Source organism: Pristiophorus japonicus, chromosome 3, assembly GCF_044704955.1.
Source record: "Pristiophorus japonicus isolate sPriJap1 chromosome 3, sPriJap1.hap1, whole genome shotgun sequence".
Lineage (NCBI taxonomy): Eukaryota > Metazoa > Chordata > Chondrichthyes > Pristiophoridae > Pristiophorus > Pristiophorus japonicus.
The window spans coordinates 306,566,183-306,579,703 of NC_091979.1; positions in this window are offsets into that span (position 1 = coordinate 306,566,183).

Below are 13,521 nucleotides of genomic sequence, written 5' to 3' on the forward strand. Positions count from 1 at the left end.
TTTGCGGGCCGATGCATTTGCATTTATGGCCTTGTTGTTGGCCAAAAGGGACATTAGGGGTTTGTGATCTGTCTCCAGCTCAAATTTCCTGCCAAACAGGTACTGGTGCATTTTCTTTACTGCATATACACATGCAAGCACCTCCTTTTCTACCATCCCATAGCCCCTTTCTGCCTGGGAAAGACTTCTGGAGGCATAAGCTACCGGCTGTAACTGACCCTTGGAATTAACATGCTGCAACACACACCCGACCCCATAGGACGACGCATCGCACGTTAAAACAAGTTTCTTACATGGATCATATGCGTTAACAGATTGTTGGAGCATAACAAATTGCGTGCTCTATCAAAAGCCCTTTCTTGGCTATCACCCCAGACCCAAACGCGACCTTTGCGTAGGAGCACGTGTAGCGGCTCTAACAGCGTGCTCAATTTGGGAAGAAAGCTACCAAAATAGTTCAGGAGCCCCAGGAACGAACTCAGCTCCATCGTGTTACGGGGTCTGGGTGCTCTCTGGATCGCTTCCATTTTGGACGCAGTAGGTCTGATCCCGTCTGCTGCTACCCTCATCCCCAGTAATTCTACCTCTGGAGCGAGGAAGACGCACTTCGCCTTTTTCAGTCGCAGCCCTACCCGGTCCAGTCTGTGTAGCACTCCTCCAGGTTGTGGAGGTGTTCTTCAGTATCGCAACCCGTGATGAGGATGCCGTCTTGAAAAACCTCTGTCCTTGGAATCGACTTGAGGAGACTTTCCATGTTTCGTTGAAAGATCCTGGCGGCCAAGCGAATCCTGAACGGACATCTGTTGTACTCAAACACCCCATTGTGTGTCGTGATGGTGGTCAGCTTCTTCGACTCACTCGCCAGCTCCTGGGTCATGTAAGCTGAGGTCAGGTTCAATTTTGAAAAAAGTTTGCCACCGGATAGCGTCGCAAAGAGGTCCTCCACTCTCGGTAGCGGGTACTGGTCTTGGAGTGACACCCGATTGATGGTGGCCTTGTAACCACCACATATCCTGACCGACCCATCCGCCTTGAGCACCGGCACAATCGGGCTCGCCTAGTCACTGAATTCGACTGGCGAGATGATGCCTTCCCTCAGCAGGCGGTCCAATTCGCCTTCTACCTTTTCCTGCATCACGTACGGCACCGCTCTGGCCTTGTAGTGTACTGGCCTGGCGTCCGGGTTTATGTGAATCACTACCTTGGTCCCCGTGAAAGTGCCAATGCCGGGTTGAAATCGTGAGTCAAATTTGTCCAGGACCTGTGAGCATGATACTCGCTCCACAGAGGAAATTGCATTGACATCGCCCCATTTCCAGTTCATGACAGCAAGCCAACTCCTCCCCAGTAGTGCGGGACCGTCCCCCGGGACAACCCAGAGTGGCAACCTGTTCTCCGAATCTTTGTGGGTCACGACTACCGTGGCACTGCCTAGCATCGGAATGATCTCCTTTGTATATGTCCGTAGCTGTGCATCAATTGGCACTAATTCTGGCCTCCTGGCCTTGGATGCCCAGAACTTGTCGAACTGTTTGATACTCATCAGGGACTGGCTGGCCCCCGTGTCTAGCTCCATTGATACTGGGATGCCATTGAGGAGCACGTTCATCATTATCGGTGGCGTCCTGGTGTATGAACTATATATGTGCTCCACATGAACTCGCTGAACTTCAGCTTCCAGCAGTTTCCCCCAGTGTCCATTTGGCCTCGTAGGGCTTACATCGGGCCCGTCCTCCTCGTACATCAACCTGGCTGCAGGCTTCCTGCACATACGCGCCAAGTGACCGCTGACGTTGCAATTTCTGCAGGTATATTGCTGATATCTGCAAGCTCTGGCTGGGTGTTTGCCTCCACACCTCCAACATGAGCCGTTGTTGGAAACAAAAGGTCCATTACCAGTCGATCGTCTCTGACTGTCTCTGTAACTGTCCTTAAATGCACCATTGACAGGTGTTGATGGCTCCATTACTGGCTGCATTGTCCCTTGCGATGGCATGAATCGCCATTCAGCTAGCCATTGTCTCTGTTGAATTCCCCCTTTGGGTTCGACTACATGCTTGGGCATGTGTGATTGCCCTTGTCTGCCTGGAGAATTGTGTGCCACGTTAACAATGTTGACTTTCTGTCCATTTGCTGCATTTAAACCAAGATGTTTGTCAAACATCATTCTGGTCTCTTCCTCCCCTGAGATGAATGTCTGGGCTATCAAAGCCGCCATTTCCAGGGTCAAGTCTTTGGTCTCAATCAGTTTCCTGAAAACCCCAGCGTGCCCGATGCCCTCAATAAAAAAGGCCTCGCAGCATCTCCGCTCTGCATGCATCTGGGAACTTACATAGGCTCACCAGTTGCCGGAGGTCTGCCATGAAGTCTGGAATACTTTGCCCTTCTCGCCGCCGGTGCGTGTAAAACCGGTGTCTCGCCATGTGCATGCTGCTCGCCGGTTTAAAGTGTTCCCCGATCAACTTACTGAGCTCTTCAAAAGTCTTGTCCGTCGGCTTCTCTGGTGCTAGAAGGTCCTTCATCAGGGAGTACGTCCTGGACCCACAAACCGTCAGGAGATGAGCCCTGCGTTTGTCGGCCGAATCCTGTCCCAGCCATTCCTTAGTGACAAAACTTTGCTGTAGTCTCTCAATAAAATCGTCCCAATCATCACCAACACAGTACCTCTTGTCTGTGCTGCAAGTGGCCATGCTCGCGTGGTTTAAATCCCAGTTTCTCGTCGCCAATGATATGTCCTTACTATACAGTACAAATGCACACGGGGCCCATACTTGAGAGAAGGTCACTCTGTGACCAGTAACCTTTATTCCAGCACTGAAGTGATGAAGGTGGGTGGAGCTTCCCCTTTTATACTTGAAAGTGCAGGTTAGGAGTGTCTCCCACAAGTTCACCACCTAGTGGTCAGTGTTCTCATGGTGTACAACTTCGGTCAGTTTATACATTGGTTACAATGACAGTTGAATACATGACAGTTAGCATTAGATCAAAGGAAGAGGCTTATAATGTTACTAAAAAAAGCAATAAGCCAGAGGAATGGGAGGACTTTAGAATTCAGCAAAGGAGGACCAAGTAATTGATAAAGAAAGGGAAAATAGAATATGAGATTAAACTAGAGAGACATAAAAACAGACTGTAAAAGCTTATATGAGTATGTAAAATGGAAAAGATTAGCAAAAATAAATTTGGGTCCCCTACAGGCTGAGACAGGAGAAATTATCATGGGTAATAAGGAAATGGCAGAAAAATTAAACAAATACTTTGTGTCTACCTTCACGGAAGAAGACACGAAAAACCTCCAGGAAAAATGGAGTACCAAGGGTTTAGCGAGAATGAGGAACTGAAAGAAATTGTATTAGTAAAAAAAATAGTAATTAATGGGACTGAAAGCCTATAAATCCCCTGCACCTGATGCCCTGCATCCTAGGATTTTGAAATTGGTGGCTATAGAGATAGTGGATGCATTGGTTGTCATCTTCCAAAATTCCATAGATTCTAGAATGGTTCCCGCATATTGGAAGGTAACTAATGTAACACTGCTATTTAAGAAAGGAGGGAGAGAAAAAAAACAGGGAACTACAGACCAGTTAGCCTGGCATCAGTCGTAGGGAAAATGCTAGAATCTATTATTAAGGACGTGGTAACAACGCACTTAGAAAATAATAATAGGAATGGGCAGAGTCAACACGGGTTTATGAAAGGGAAATCGTGTTTGACAAATCTGTCGAGTTTTTTGAAGTTGTAACTAGCAGAATAGATGAGGTGGAAACAGTGGATGTGGTGTATTTGGATTTTCAGAAGCCATTCGATAAGGTGCCACACAAAACGTTATTGAACAAAATTAGGGCTCATGGGATTGGGTGTAATATACCAGCATGGATTGAGGATTGGTTAATTGACAGAAAACAGTAAACAGGTCATTTTCAGGTTGGCAGACTGTAACTAGTGGAGTACCGCAAGGATCAGTGCTTGGGCCCCAGCTATTCACAATCGATATCAGTGATTTGGATGAGGGGCCCAAATGTAATATATCCAAGTTTGCTGATGATACAAAGCTAGATGGGAATGTAAGTTGTGAGGAGGATGCAAAGAGACTTCAAAGGGATATAGACAGGCTAAGTGAATGGGCAAGAACATGACAAATGGAATATAATGTGGAGAAATGTGAAGTTATCCACTTTGGTGGGAAAAAATAGAAAAGCAGAGTATTTTTTAAATGGTGAGAGATTGGGAAATGTTAGTTGTTCAGAGGGACCTGGGTGGCCTTGTACACGAATCACTGAAAGTTAACATGCAGGTACAGCAAGCAATTAAGAAAGCAAATGGTATGTTGGCCTTTATTACAAGAGGATTTGAGTATAAGAGTACATATGTTGTACTGCAATTACATAGGGTCCTGATGAGACCGCACCTGGAGCATTGTGCACAGTTTTGGTCTCCTGACCTAAGGAAGGATATACTTGCCATAGAGGGAGTGCAACGAAGGTTCACCAGACTGAGTCCTGGGATTGGGGGATTGTCCTATGAGGAGAGATTGAGTAGACTAGACCTATATTCTCTAGAGTTTAGAAGAATGAGAGATGATCTAATTGAAATGTACAACATTCTTGCAGAGCTTGACAGAGTAGATGCAGGAAGGATGTCTCCTCTGGCTGGGGAGTCTAGAACCAGGAGTCACAGTCTCAGAATAAGGGGTCGGCCATTTAGGACTGAGATGAGGAGAAACTTCTTCACTCAGAGGGTGGTGAATCTCTGGAATTCTCTATTCCAGAGGGCAGTGGAGGCTCAGTCTTTGAGCATATTCAAGACAGAGATCGATAGATTTTTGGATATTAAGGGAATCAAGGGATACGGAGATAGTGCAGGAAAGTATATTTGAGGTAGATCAGCCATGATATTGAATGGCAGAGCAGGCTCGGGGGGGCTGAAAGGCCTACTCCTGCTCCTTACTCTTATGTTATGTTCTTATATGGGAATAATGCAAGCAAGTGGAGTTGAGGTTGATCAGCCATGATCTCATTGAATGGCGGAGCAGGCTCAAGGGGTCAAATGGTCTAGTCTTATGTTCTTACGACCCAGCATCAACTGTTTTTTGCAGAAGAGAGTTCCAAACTTCTACCACCCTTTGCATGTAGAAGAACTTCCTAACTTCACTCCTCAAAGGCCTGAATCTAATTTTTAGGCTATGTTCCCTAGTCCTAGATTCCCCAATTAGTGGAATAGTTTCTCTCTCTCTACCCTATCTTTTCCTCTTAATACCTGGAAAACTTTGATCAAATCACCCCTTAATTTTCTAAATTCCAGTGAATACAAACCTAGTTTCAATAATCTCTCTTCATAATTTAATCCTTGGAGTCCAGGTATTATTCTAGTAAACCTACGCTGCACTCCCTCCAAGGCCAATATATCCTTCCTAAGGTGTGGTGCCCAGACCTGCTCACAGTACTCCAAGTGTGATTTAACCAATGATTTGTATAGCTGCAGCATGACTTCTAACTTTTTATATTCTAGTCCTCTAGCTATAAAGGCCAGCATTCTGTTAGTCTATTTGATTATGTTTTGTACCTGTCCATGACATTTTAATGATCTATATACACGGACTCTTTGGACCTTAACTGCTAACTTTTCACAATTCAGTAAGTGCTTTTTAGGTCCAAATTCATTTGCCACAGTTTTGCCCATTCACTTAATCTGTTAATATCTCTTTGTAATTTTATGCTTCCATCTATACTGCTTACAATGCCACCTATCGTTGTCATCGGCCAACTTGGATATGTGGCTCTCTATTCTGTCACCTAAGTTGTTAATAAATACAGTGAATAGTTGAGGCCCCAACACGGATCCCTGTGGGACACCACTAGCCAATTAAAGTACCTGCCCGTTATCCCCACTCTCTGTCTCCTGCCGTTCGGTCAATCTCCTAACCAGGTCAATCATTTGCCATCAGTTCCATGAGTTTCAATTTTAGTTAACCATCTCTTATGTGGAACTTTATCAAATGCCTTCTGGAGGTCTATAAAAATAACATCTGGAGATATTCCTCTGTCCACTACTTTGCATTTTTTTGAAGAGGTAACCAATCAGTTTCGTCAGGCATGACTGCCCTTTACAAATCCATGCTGACTCTCTCTGATCAGCTGAAAATTTTCGAGGTGTTTAGTCACCCTATCCTTAACTATAGACTCTAGTAATTTCCCGACAGCAGATGCAAGGCTAACTGGTTTATAATTCCCTAGTTTCCCTTTCTCGCCTTTCTTAAATATCGGAGAAACGCGCAATTTTCCAATCTAAAGGAACGGCTCCTGAATTGCGAAAACTTTGGAAGATCATAGTTAGGGCATCTGCAATGTCCTCACCTGCTTCCTTCAAAACCCTGGGATAAAAACCATTTGGTCCTGGGAATTTGTCACTCTTTTCTAGGTTGCTTACTTTAATTTTGGTGAGTCTCAGTCCCCGATTCAATATTAGTTTCCTCTTGATGTCCAGCATGCTGACGCAAAGTAATTATTTAACATGTCCGCCATTTCCTTATTTTCATTTATAATATCACCATTATCAGTTTTTAAGGGACCCACATTGCTCTTAACCACTTTCTTTTTCCTAATATAATTGTAAAATGTGTTGATTTTGATATCCCTTGCATGTTTCTTTTCATACTCCCTTTTTGTAACTCTTACTATCTGTTCCTCAGCCTTTGCTGTTCTTTATATCGCTCCCATTCACCTATTTTTTGCATTCTTGCATGCATGGCTGTTTTTTTTGGCAAGTAGAGCTATTGCCCCTCAGGGGTGTAAACTGGTTCCATATCACATTAAATTATTTTTTAAACATCTCCCACTGTCGTTTTACCCATTAACAGATTTGCCCAGTTTACTGTGGACAGTCTCTGTCTCATCCCGTTGAAGTCGGCCTTACCTAAATCTCGAATTTTAGTAGCTGTTTCGCATTTCCCACTTTCAAACACAAAACACATATTGTCGTTATTAAATAAATGTTCACACACCATTAGGCTGTTAACTAAATCTGGCTCAGTGCTCATTATTAAATCTAATATAGCCTGTTCCCTTGCCGGTTCTAGAATATATTGTTGCAGAGAACTATCTTCCCCTTAAGCTACGCAGAGCTCCGCATCTCCCACGCAATCGGCTCACCGCCTTTTAAACAGGAAAAAATGCGCATGGGCTGTATTTTGAAAGGACAATGCAGCCTCTTAAAGGGGCTGGGCACCCCCAAAAATTAAAGGGAACTTTGCTGAACACAATCAAGAAATTTGCTACTTTTCTGACATGAGCTCATCTGCATATTCCAATCTGTATGCAAGTTAAAATCCCCTATTAAAACCACTCTGCCTTTACTACATGCTTGTCTAATCTATGCATAAATACATTCTGCCACTTCACAGCTGCTGCCAGGGGGTCTAGGCACAACTCCCACTAGTCTTAAATCCTTTTCTATTTCTTAATTCTACCCCTGAAGCCTCCACTGCCTGAAAACCTCTCATTATATCAACTCTTGTAGAGTAATTTCATCCTTAATTACTAAAGCTACTCGCTATCTAACAGATTCCCTATCCTTATAGATATTATAACCCGGGGTATATTCAGTTCCCGATCCTGAAAAATCTTGATTGCAATGCAATCTGTCAGCTCTCGTACACAAACTTTCTATAGACTAGGTTGTTGATATGTAAGTGTTGTATAACAACAGCAATAACGTATTTATATAATACTTTTAACATAGTAAAACATTCCAAGGCAATTCATACAAGCACCATGAGACAAAAATTGACACTGAGCCAAAGAAGGAGACATTGGGATGGGTGACTGAAAGCTTGGTCAAAGAGGTAGGTTTTAAGTGGCTTCTTAAAGAATGGTCTCCGAGGATTCGGGAGAGGCGGAGAGGCTTCTGAAGGGAATTCCAGAGCTTAGAGCCAGACAGCCGAAGGAATGGTTGCCAATAGAGGGGCGAAGGGTGGTGGGGGTGGGGGGAGCGGTGGGTACGGTGGAGGATGCACAAAGCACCAGAGTTGGAGGAATGCAGAGTTCTCAGAGGGTTGTAGGGCTGGAGGTGGTTGCCATTGCCCGCCTTCAGTTGCCTCTGGGCAATTGAGGGAAGAAGTCCCAGAAAGCAAGCAAGCCGATACAGCCAGGTGAATCACAAGTAGGTCAGTAGCAGATCTCGGGACTCCTCCACACTTATTATTTCAGGCAACAATAACAAAAACAACAACAACTTGTATTTATATAGCGCCTTTAACGTAGTGAAACAACCCAAAGCGCTTTACAGGAGTATTATGAGACAAAGAAAATTGACCGGGTACCACAGGTATTGCTCAGGCCACACTGGTTTGTCCCCAGGCACTAATTGTATTAGAAATCGCCTGAGAGAAATGTAGTGCACATGTGGATCTTTCCTGCAAGACCATCAGCAGGCCGGGGCCATTAGAGGGAGCAGCGTGCGATGGCATGTCATTGTAGGGAGCAGCGCGTGCTGCTGCAGGAGGGCGATGGCTGACTGCAGTGTGGGCAGGTACAGCAGGAGCGGCGAGGTCGGGGCGAAGGAGCGGCGTGAGGGATGTGATCGGGGCCCAGGAGAGGCGTGAGTTCGGGGCCTAGTAGAGGCGAGGGCCCAGGGGCAGCACGGGCCAGCCCATACTGCGATATGTGTGCGCGCCGTGCAGCAGAGCTGGTCTCCAGTCGTCTTGGTTAACCCTTGCCACTGTACCAAGGCCTAGCTCTGTCAAGCCCGTGTGGTGGCTGGTGTGCAACAGCCACCACACGTTAAAAAAAATCCAAGCACAGGCATTTTCCACCCTTCAACATTTAGTTCGGGACCTAGAATATTAGGTCCTTCATTGAAACACCTCTGAACTCATCCCTTTTCGGCGTGGAAGCAAGTCATCCTCGGTTCGAGGGACTGCCTATGATGATGATGATGACCCTGGACTAGTTCATATACCACAAGAGGAAATCACATTAAACCTGTGTGACATTTTCACTTTGATTTCAATTATCATCTAAATCTCTACAGTCATTGTTCACTTCTGAAATGAAAGGTTTCCGCATAAAAAGCAAGCCTGAGAAGCAGTTATTTACTTTAAATTTTTTTTTGACTGTTTATGTACGTATTTATTTTATTCCTGCCTGGGATGTGCGCATCGCTGGCAAGGCCAGCATTTATTGCCCATCCCTAATTGCCCCTTGAGAAGGTGGTGGTGAACCACCTTCTTGAACCGCTGCAGTCCGTGTGGTGAAGGTGCTCCCACAGAGCTGTTAGGGAGGGAGTTCCAGGATTTTGAACCAGCTACGATGAAGGAACGGCGATATATTTCCAAGTGAGGATGGTGTGTGACTTGCAGGTGATGGTAATAAAAACAGAAAATGCTGGAAACACTCAGCAGGTCAGGCAGCATCTGTGGAGAGAGAAATAGAGTTAACGTTTCAGGACAACGACCTTTCGTCAGAACTGGAAAAAGTTAGGGATGTAACTGGTTTTTAAGCAAGTGTAGGGGAAGGGAAAGGGGGGAGGGGAGGAAAGACCAAAAGGGAAGGTCTGAGATAGGGTGAAAGACAGGAGAGATTAAATGACAAACGGTATGAGCAGTGGTGCAGCAGGGAGGGATTCAAATTCCTGCGGCATTGGAACCGGTTCTGGGGGAGGTGGGACCAGTACAAACCGGACGGTCTGCACCTGGGCAGGACCGGAACCAATGTCCTAGCGGGGGTGTTTGCTAGTGCTGTTGGGGAGGAGTTAAACTAATATGGCAGGGGGATGGGAACCAATGCAGGGAGGCAGAGGGAAACAAAATGGAGACAGAAGCAAAAGACAGAAAGGAGATGAGTAAAAGTGGAGGGCAGAGAAACCCAAGGCAAAAAACAAAAAGGGCCACTGTACAGCAAAATTCTAAAGGGTCAAAGTGTAATAAAAAGGCAAGCATGAAAGCTCGGTGCCTCAATGCGAGGAGTATTTGGAACCCAGGAGAGGGCTCTGAGCTAGTTAGAGTGGGTGAGAGGTCAGATGAACAGGACCCCAAGAAAGAATGCAAAAGGCAAGAGGCAACAGAGCAGAGTAGCACTGGGGTAAGTGTAAACCACAAGGTGATAGGAAGGGACAATATGTATGAATATAAAGAGGCTACAGGAGGGGTCAAAACTAAAAATCATGGTTTAAAAACTAGTATTAAAACACTCTACCTAAACGCACGCAGCATTCGAAATAAAGTAAATGAGTTGACGGCACAAATCATTACAAATGGGTATGATTTGGTGGCCATTACAGAAACGTGGTTGCAGGGTGGCCAAGACTGGGAATTAAACATACAGGGATATCTTACAATTTGGAAAGATAGACAAGAAGGGAAAGGAGGTGAGGTAGCTCTGTTAATAAAGGATGATATCAGGGCAGTTGTGAGAGATGATATTGGCTCTAATGAACAAAATGTTGAATCATTGTGGGTGGAGATTAAAGATAGTAAGGGGAAAAAGTCACTGGTGGGCGTAGTTTATAGGCCCCTAAATAATAACTTCATGGTGGGGCGGACAATAATCAAGGGAATAATGGAGGCATGTAAAAAAGGAACGGCAGTAATCATGGGGGATTTTAACCTACATATCGATTGGTCAAATCAAATCGCACGGGGTAGCCCTGAGGAGGAATTCATAGAATGCATACGGGATTGTTTCTTAGAACAGTATGTTACAGAACCTACAAGGGAGCAAGCTATTTTAGATCTGGTCCTGTGTAATGAGACAGGAATAATAAACGATCTCCTCGTAAAAGATCCTCTCGGGATGAGTGATCACAGTATGGTACCATCGGATTGGAAAGCAGCTAATGTAATGCCTCTGTTTAAAAAAGGGGGCAGACAAAAGGCAGGTAACTATAGGCCGGTTAGTTTAACATCTGTAGTGGGGAAAATGCTTGAAGCTATCATTAAGGAAGAAATAGCGGGACATCTAGATAGGAATCGTGCAATCAAGCAGATGCAACATGGATTCATGAAGGGGAAATCATGTTTAACTAATTTACTGGAATTCTTTGAGGATATAACGAGCATGGTGGATAGAGGTGTACCGATGGATGTGGTGTATTTAGATTTCCAAAAGGCATTCGATAAGGTGCCACACAAAAGGTTACTACAGAAGATAAAGGCACGCGGAGTTAGAGGAAATGTATTAGCATGGATAGAGAATTGGCTGGCTAACAGAAAGCAGAGAGTCGGGATAAATGGGTCCTTTTCAGGTTGGAAATCAGTGGTTAGTGGTGTGCCACAGGGATCAGTGCTGGGACCACAACTGTTTACAATATACATAGATGACCTAGAAGAGGGGACAGAGTGTAGTGCAACAAAATTTGCAGATGACACAAAGATTAGTGGGAAAGCGGGTTGTGTAGAGGACACAGAGAGGCTGCAAAGAGATTTAGATAGGTTAAGTGAATGGGCTACGGTTTGGCAGATGGAATACAATGTCGGAAAATGTGAGGTCATCCACCTTGGAAAAAAAACAGTAAAAGGGAATATTATTTGAATGGGAAGAAAGTACAACATGCTGCGTTGCAGAAGGACCTGGGGGTCCTTGTGCATGAAACTCTTTTTGGAGTTCACCTGCAAAACATAAAACATTAAACGGTGCCACCCGACCTGGGTGACACTCCAGACATTTACAAGGCCCTTTTTTTTCCCCCCTTTTTTTTTTTGTGTTTTTTCTTTTTTCTTTTTTTTTGGGGGGGGCACTAAAATCACAATTTTTCCCCAGTGCCCCCTATAAAAGGGAAGGGGACACTAAAAGCACCGGCAATTAAAACAAATTAACTTTAAAACGTAAAATCAAATTAAAATTTGGTTGCCGGGCGTGATGATGCACTCCAGTCCCTCCGGTGCCCACCTCTCGCGGAAGGCCGCGAGCGTACCGGTGGACACCGCGTGCTCCATCTCCAAGGACACCCTGGACCGGATGTAAGAGCGGAAGAGAGGCAGGCAGTCAGGTTGAACGACCCCCTCGACCGCCCGCTGCCTGGACCGGCTGATGGCACCCTTGGCCGTGCCCAGGAGCAGTCCTACGAGGAGGCCTTCGGACCTACCCGCTCCCCTCCGCACAGGGTGCCCAAAGATCAGGAGAGTGGGACTGAAGTGCAGCCAGAATTTCAGGAGCAGCCCCTTCAAATAATGGAACAGGGGCTGCAACCTTGTGCACTCAATAAAAACATGGAACACGGACTCCTCCAGACCGCAGAAATTGCAGGCGGCCTGGGAGTCCGTGAACCGGCTTAAAAATTTGTTGCACGGCACTGCTCCGTGCACCACCCTCCAGGCCAAGTCCCCGATGAATAGTGGGAGGACCCCTGCGTAGAGTGCCCTCCATCGGGGACCCCCGCCTCCTCCGGACGGCAAGATGGTACGCCATGGCGTGTCCGGACGGCCGGCGAGGATGGCAAAGTTGAGGGTGTGCAGGAGCAGCCCGTACAGGAAACCCCTCCGCGCGGAACTGAAAGGCACGGAGGGGATTTCCCCGAGGCGGCTCAAGTTGTGAGGCGCCGGCCCCCGAGGGAGGTTCCGGGGTTTGGCGCCGATGAGGAATTCCGTCCGGACGGGGGTCAGTTCGGACGGGATCTCCCCACGTGCTTGAGCCTCCTCGATGCACCTAACGGAGTCAGGGCCCAGAGCTGTTTTTAGCGACTCGATGGCATCGGCCGCGTGGCGGACGTTGGCAGAGTTTAGGCGCCGCGCCAGCGTGTCTGGCGCCATCCAGCCCGCTCCTCCGCCATCGAGCAGGTCCCTGACCCTGGTCACCTCACCAGCCACAGCCCTCTCTTCCGACCGCCACATGAAGCCTCGGCCGTGGAGGTACGGATTCCCGAGCAGCGGCTCCTGCAGGACGGCCGCCACTCCAGCCGGCGGAGAGCTGCGCTTGGTGGAGACTTTGTTCCAGACCCTGATGAGTTCCCTGTAAAAGACAGGCAGCTCCCGGAGGGCGGTCCTGGCACCCCCCAAGTTCACAAACAGGAGCTGCGTGTCATAATTGAGGTCGAGCTGCTGGCGGAAGAAATACCTCGCCAGAGCGCACCACCTAGGAGGGGGCTCGACGTAAAGGTATCTCTGCAGGGTCTGAAGACGGAAAGTCGCGAGCTGGGCGCTGACGCACACCAACGACTGACCGCCCTCCTCAAGCGGGAGACTCAAGACCGCGGCAGAGACCCAGTGCTTCCTGTTGTTCCAGAAGAAGTCCACCAGCTTCTTCTGTATCTTGGCGACAAACGCAGGGGGAGGGGTCAAAGTGACCAGCCGGTACCACAGCATTGCGGCCACCAGCTGGTTTATGACTAGCGCTCGACCCCTGTAGGACAGCACTCGGAGCAGTCCTGTCCAGTCCTTGTGCATGAATCCCAAAAAAGTTAGTTTGCAGGTGCAGCAGGTAATCAGGAAGGCGAATGGAATGTTGGCCTTCATTGCGAGAGGGATGGAGAACAAAAAGCAGGGAGGTCCTGCTGCAACTGTACAGGGTATTGGTGAGGCCGCACCTGGAG